The sequence below is a fragment of the Aotus nancymaae genome, unplaced genomic scaffold (assembly GCF_030222135.1).
Source record: "Aotus nancymaae isolate 86718 unplaced genomic scaffold, 86718_ANA_hifiasm-v0.15.2.pri h1tg000040l, whole genome shotgun sequence".
NCBI lineage: Eukaryota > Metazoa > Chordata > Mammalia > Primates > Aotidae > Aotus > Aotus nancymaae.
This window is the reverse complement of record NW_026988454.1, coordinates 126,230,776-126,236,775: the sequence shown is the minus strand read 5'-3', so window position 1 is coordinate 126,236,775 and position 6,000 is coordinate 126,230,776. Positions and strand designations below refer to the sequence as shown.

Genomic DNA, 6,000 nt, shown 5'->3' with positions numbered 1-6,000 from the left:
CCCCCAGCCCCACCCTCTATGATCACGGAGCCAGACTGGAAACTCCCAGCACTGCACTGGGACGCCCACACATCATCATCCCCACTCCTCTGGACTGCCCAACCTCACCATCCAGGTAGAAATGGGTCTGACTGGGCATTTTGCTGGGGCGACAGTCCCCAACCTTTTCAGCTCCAGGGACTGGTTTCGTGGAAGACAATTTTTCCATGGATGGAAGGTGGGGAATGGTTTTGGATGAAACTGTTCCACTTCAGATCATCAGGCATTAGATTCTCATAAGGAACGTGCAACCTGGATCCCTTGACAATAGGGTTTGTGCTCCTATGAGAATCTCGTGCCACCGCTGATCTGGCAGGAGGCAGAGCTCAGGCTGTAATGCTCACCTGTGGCTCATCTCCTGTGCAACTCATTCCTAAAAGGCCACGGACAGGTATCGGCCCCCCACCTGGGGGCTGGGGACCCCTGTGTTAGGAATTGGTGGAGGCCTCTAGATCTAGTTTGCAGAATGGGTGGAACTCTTCCCGAGTGGTCCCTCTGAACAATTTTACTGATGGAGACACTTAGGCCCAGAGTAGGGCCAGGACCCAGGTCTCCAATCCACCACTGCACCGTTCTTCCTGCTGCCACAGTGGCACGGGCGCTATGGAGGTGAATGTGTGTTTTTGGCTCCCTGTGTTACTGCTCCTGAGCTCCCCTGCCACCACTACAGGCACAAAGGTAGCTACGCCTTGGGACAGGTTTGCGTCAACTGGCCAAGAGAAGGAGCTGCCACAAGATATTCCTCTCTGTTTTCCCAAAGGTCTCATTATTGAGAATATTTTGCCAGGACCCTGGGATGGGACAAGATGGGGGACGAGGGAGGAAAGTGTGGTTGTGAAACACTGTGGCTTAGATAGGATGTTTCTCCTGACCAAAAGGAGGTAGAAAGAAGCCCATGTGTCCCCATATTCATTTGGGATGGTGCCAGCTCCCCACAACACCCTGGCAAAGCCCAGGAGGGAGCTGCTGGGTTGCTTGGGGAGGCTGGACCTGAAGCCCAGGGCTCCTGATCTTGGCTGAAATTTCTGTGTCAGGAGTGTGGCCTAGGGTGGCAGACCATGGACCCCAAAGAGCCCTGTGGACTGGGACAGTGGTCTTCTGGGACAGAAGTATTGGTTACTCACCCAACAACCATTCTCCCATCTTCCTTAAAGACCCCACATTTTCTTCTAGATGCAGTTTGCTCGGGAAGGTGGGCCTTCCCTCCAGCTCCAGAGGGTGACCCATGAAAGCCCTATACTGAGTGTGCTGATTTTCCCTTTGCTAGGGATCCATTTAGGACTGCCCAAGTGAACTTGGGGGAAATCTGGGAAGGAGATACAGGTGGTCTGTACCTGCTGCCTGCCCTGAAGATGGTTTTGTGAGCTCTGCAACTCTGGCAGCCATGGTATGACCATGAGGTAGCAAGCCTAGGGTAAAAGGCCCACACACTGAGGATGATGGAATGGAAGGATGGAAAGATCCTAAATGCTTGGATACATCAGGGAGCTATGAAACTACTCTGGGACTGCCTGCCTCTAGACCTCTTGCTATGTGAAGTAACTAAATCACTTTTTAGCTTAAGCCATTATGAGGCAGGCTTCTTGTATGTATGGCCCAAACATTTTTAACTGGCAGAGCATCTCAGTGGTTTCAATACAGACTCATCTCACGGGGGCTTTCTCCAGGTTGGGTCTGTAAGATGGCAGAAGTTTTGTGAAGTTCCAGGGAAGAGTCCCAGTAATGACTGCAGGTGGATTTCCTTCAGGCCGGCAGGATAGGGCATTGGCTTTAGAAATTCGAGCTTAGTTCACCCTTTCTTTTTCTTTTATCTTATTTGTTTCTTTTTTAGACACAGGGTCTCGCTCTGTTGCCCAGGCTGGAGTGCCGTGGCATGGTCATAGCTCACTGCAGCCTCAAACTCTTGGACTCAAGCAATCCTCCCACCTCAGCCTCCCAAGTAGCCAAGACTACAGACACATGCCACCATACCTAGCTAATTTTTTTATTTTTTGTAGAGACAGGGTCTTGCTGTGTTGCCCCGGCTGGCAATCTTTCTTTGTTATCCTTCATCAGAGGAGGTGGCACCCCTCTCTAATGCTGCTCTCTCCCTGTGTGGTACACTATAGTAGTTAAGTGCCAGCTCTGGAGACACATCACATGCTGTTCTTAGCAGCCATGTGATCTGGGGCCTCAGTTTCTTCATCTGTAAAATGGGGACTGTAACACTAAAGAAATAAAGATAGAGAATGTACTCAGAACAGTGCCTGGCACAAAGGAAGTGCTTGCCAAGCATTACCTGTTCTTTTTATTATTTTCTCTACCACATCCTCTTCCCTCCTTGATTACTCCATCTTCCTGACATTTCTACTTCTTCCTTCTCAGTAGCTGTTTTTTCCACTCACCTTATCTCCAAGTTAAATCCTTCCTCGATGGGTCTACTCCTTATTTCTATCTGGTTCTTTTCCTTCTTGCCAAACCATCTGTTTCATCACCTCTGTTTTCCCACAACTCCCTAGCAAACACCCTGACACCTGCCTTCAGCATCTACCCTTCTTCCACAAGGACTCTTTCATATTCTACAACAGTCTCTGATCAACGAATTTCCCTGTCCTGGGTCCCACGCCTCTCTACTGTGCTCACCACCCCCGTTCTACAGGGAGCCCCTGTACCTCAGTGGTGTGACTGTCTCCCACCCCCCAGTGCCTTCCAGCTCTATCTCCCCAGTTTTGGCCACTGGGCCAGCGTCCTCCTGCCTTTGACCTAGCTCAGACAGCAAAGTCTTTAGCCTGTGGCTTTCCCTTCTTTGCAGCCTTACTGGCCCTCCAGCATGGTCCTCTCTCTAGAGCCTGGATTAGACTCTGGAGGCCTTCTGTGGAATCCTCCCACTGGGCCACCCCATCTCTTCCCACTTAACCTTCCTAAACTAACCTCTCTAGACCAGCTCTCCCACCAGACTCCCCTACTCTGGCCCATGATGCCCTCTGTCTCTTGGACATTCAGAGGCGCCACCATGCAGACCCCTCCCTGCCTCTGCCTTGTGTCCCTGTTCATCCCACACCTAGGGATCCCTCCATGATAATGCCAGTCCCAGCTATTCTGTGTTGGCCACTCTAGGCCCCTTCGCACCTGTTCTAATATAATATTAATAATACACAGTGATTTCCTCACTTAGGCTCTTCCTTTGCCTATCTGTTCTGCTACCAGATTCTTCTACCTTAATGATGCTGAGACACATCAACCCCTTGCTCAAAAGCCAAAGATAGCCCCCTCTTGCTTACAGCACCAGATACAATACCCTGCCTGGCTGTGTTAGTTCCCGCAGTAGGAACATAGCTGGGTTACAGCTGTTCTTGCTTATATTACAGCTCTGATATCTGCAGCCTCTTAGGCAAGGTCTGCCGAGTGTGGAGTTAAGAGCCTCAGCTTTGCATTCAAAAAGAGCTGGGGTTGTATCCTGGCTTTGCCACTTATTAGCCATGAATATTATTCAGGGTTTTCCAGAGAAACAGAACCAATAGGATATATGCAGAACCTGCAAAAATTATCTATCTATCTGTCTATCATCTATATCTATCTATGTATCTATCCTATCTATCTATCTATCTATCTATTGTGATTTATTTTTAGGAATTGCCTCACAAGATTGCCAGGGATTAGCAAGTCTGAAATTTGTAGGACAGACCAGCTGACTAGCAATTCAGGTAAGAGTTGATGTTGCAGTCTTGAATCTGAAATTCATAGCGCAGGCTGGGTAGGTTGGAAACTCAGGCAAGATCTCTATGTTGTAGTCTTGACTCAGAATTCCTTCTTCTTCTAGAAACCTCAGGCTTTGCTCTTAAGGCCTTCTCCTGATTGGTTGAGGCCCATCCTCAATAGGGAGGGTAATCTGCCTTGCTCACAGCCAACTGATTGTAAATGCTAATTCCAGCTTTGCAGCCACATCTAGACTATTTAACCAAATAACTGGGCTCGTCACACTATGCATTTTGGAACAGGGTATTTTCCTCCTTTGAGCCTTATTTTTCTTCTCCAAAATGGAATGTTGGAAGAGCTTAGCTTGTAGGACTAGTGAGGGTAAAGTGCATACACAGAGTGCACAGTAAATATTAGCTATTTTTGGCCAGGCACGGTGGTTCACACCTGTAATCCCAGCACTTTGGAAGGCTGAGGCAGATGGATCATGAGGTCAGGAGTTTGAGACCAATCTGGCCAACATAGTGAAACCCCATCTCAACTAAAACTACAAAAAATTGGCCAGATGTGGTGGTATGCACCTGTAATCCCAGTTACTCAGGAGGCTGAGGCAGGAGAACTGCGTGAACTCGGGAGGCAGAGGTTGCAGTGAGCCAAGATTGCACCATTGCACTCCATCCCAGGCAACAGTGCAAGACTGTCTCAAAAAAAAAAAAAATTAGCTGTTTTTACTATTGTTATGGTTGTATCCGTGGGTACTCAAAAACACTTGTGGACTGTGTCAACACTCTTGAGAACACTGAGACCTACAACACATGGCCGCTGCCCTCCAGTTTTTGGTTGGGCTGTGTAGGTATAACACGAAACCACGGAGGTGGACTGTGCTTATTCCCATCTGGCTCTGGCCCAACCGATTGGCTCAGAGCCTTTACTTCATGTTCAAACTCCCAAAGGAACAAAATCGTCCAGAATTCTTCATGTTCTCTTTTTGTGAAGGAAGGAAGAAAGTTTCTCCACTGATTTCTTCATTTTGAGAGGATTTGGAACAATATGTCAAAAAGAATTAAATTTCACTTCCTCAGCAGCCATTTCACGTTTTGTAAGAACTGCATATTTATGCCAGTAAACAACGAAGTAGGAACAAGATGATAGCTCCATTTTCCTGGAAATCAGGAAATCAATCAAGCTGTCTCAATCTGAGATGTCTGCATTGTGAAATCCTGCTAACATTCCAAAAAGCTGTTTTAAATAAGAGTAATTTTTATAAATGGAAATTCTCTCCTTCTCTCTTTCTCCCTCCTCTCCCCTCTTCCTTCCTTCCCTCCTTTCTTTTTTTAAACCAGTGTTGCCCACTGACTACCAACGTGTTCAGCCCAGGCATCGATTTTTGAAAACAGGTGGGATGGGATATGGGTATCTCTGCTTCTCTCTCTGAGACCTTTCGGTTGTTTCTGCCCAATTAATTGGCACCCATCTCTGCCTGCCTAGGAGTCTGCTTGCTCGCCTTTGTCCACACCAGCCCTGCCTGTTCCTATCCTTTTTTTTTTTTTTTACAGCGAAGCCATTACTTCAGCTACCTCTTTCAGAACCAGGAATAAAATGATTGCAAACAACTTCTCTGTTTACAGTATTAAGATTATATATATACATATTTTATTTTATTTTAAGGGTACAGTGGGGCATACCTGTATTCCCAGCTACTTGGGAAGCTGAAGCAGGAGGATCACTTGAACTTAAGCGTTAAAAACCAGTCTGAGCAACACAACAAGACCTCATCCTTTAAAAAAAAATTTATACAATGAACAACTTTTAAATTTTAAATTTATAGGATAGCTGCAAGAAGAATACAGAGAATTTCTATATACCCTGCACCCAGCTTGCCTCTTATTAACATCTTAGTACGGTACTTTTGTCACAAGTAATGAACCAATATTGATATATTATTTTTTTTTTCTTGAGATGGAATCTCACTCTGTCACCCAGGCTGAAGTGTAGTGGTATGATCTCAGCTCATTGCAACCTCTGCCTCCCAGGTTCAAGTGACTCTCCTGCCTCAGCCTTCTGAGATTACAGGCATGCGCCACCACACCTGGCTAATTTTTGTATTTGTAGCAGAGATGGGGTTTCACCATATTGGCCAGGCTGGTCTCAGACTCCTGACCTCAGGTGATTCACCCGCCTTAGCCTCTCAAAGTGCTGGATTATAGGCGTGAACCACTGAGCCCAGCCTGATACATTATTATTAACTAAAGTTCATACTTTGTTCAGATTTCCTTTGTTTTTACC

The 6,000-nt window shown here is 46.8% G+C and overlaps 1 protein-coding gene across 1 annotated transcript in view; it reads right to left on the bottom strand.

Annotated features, from left to right (window-relative positions):
* Positions 1-2,009: 2,009 nt before the first annotated feature.
* The window catches only part of LOC135268285 (collagen alpha-1(I) chain-like), a 50,316-nt gene continuing 46,325 nt past the window's right edge, over positions 2,010-6,000 (bottom strand). Inside the window, exon 4 of the mRNA XM_064360383.1 lies at positions 2,010-2,246. The gene's annotated coding sequence lies outside the window, so the exon portion shown is untranslated. The remainder of the gene's footprint in view (positions 2,247-6,000) is intronic.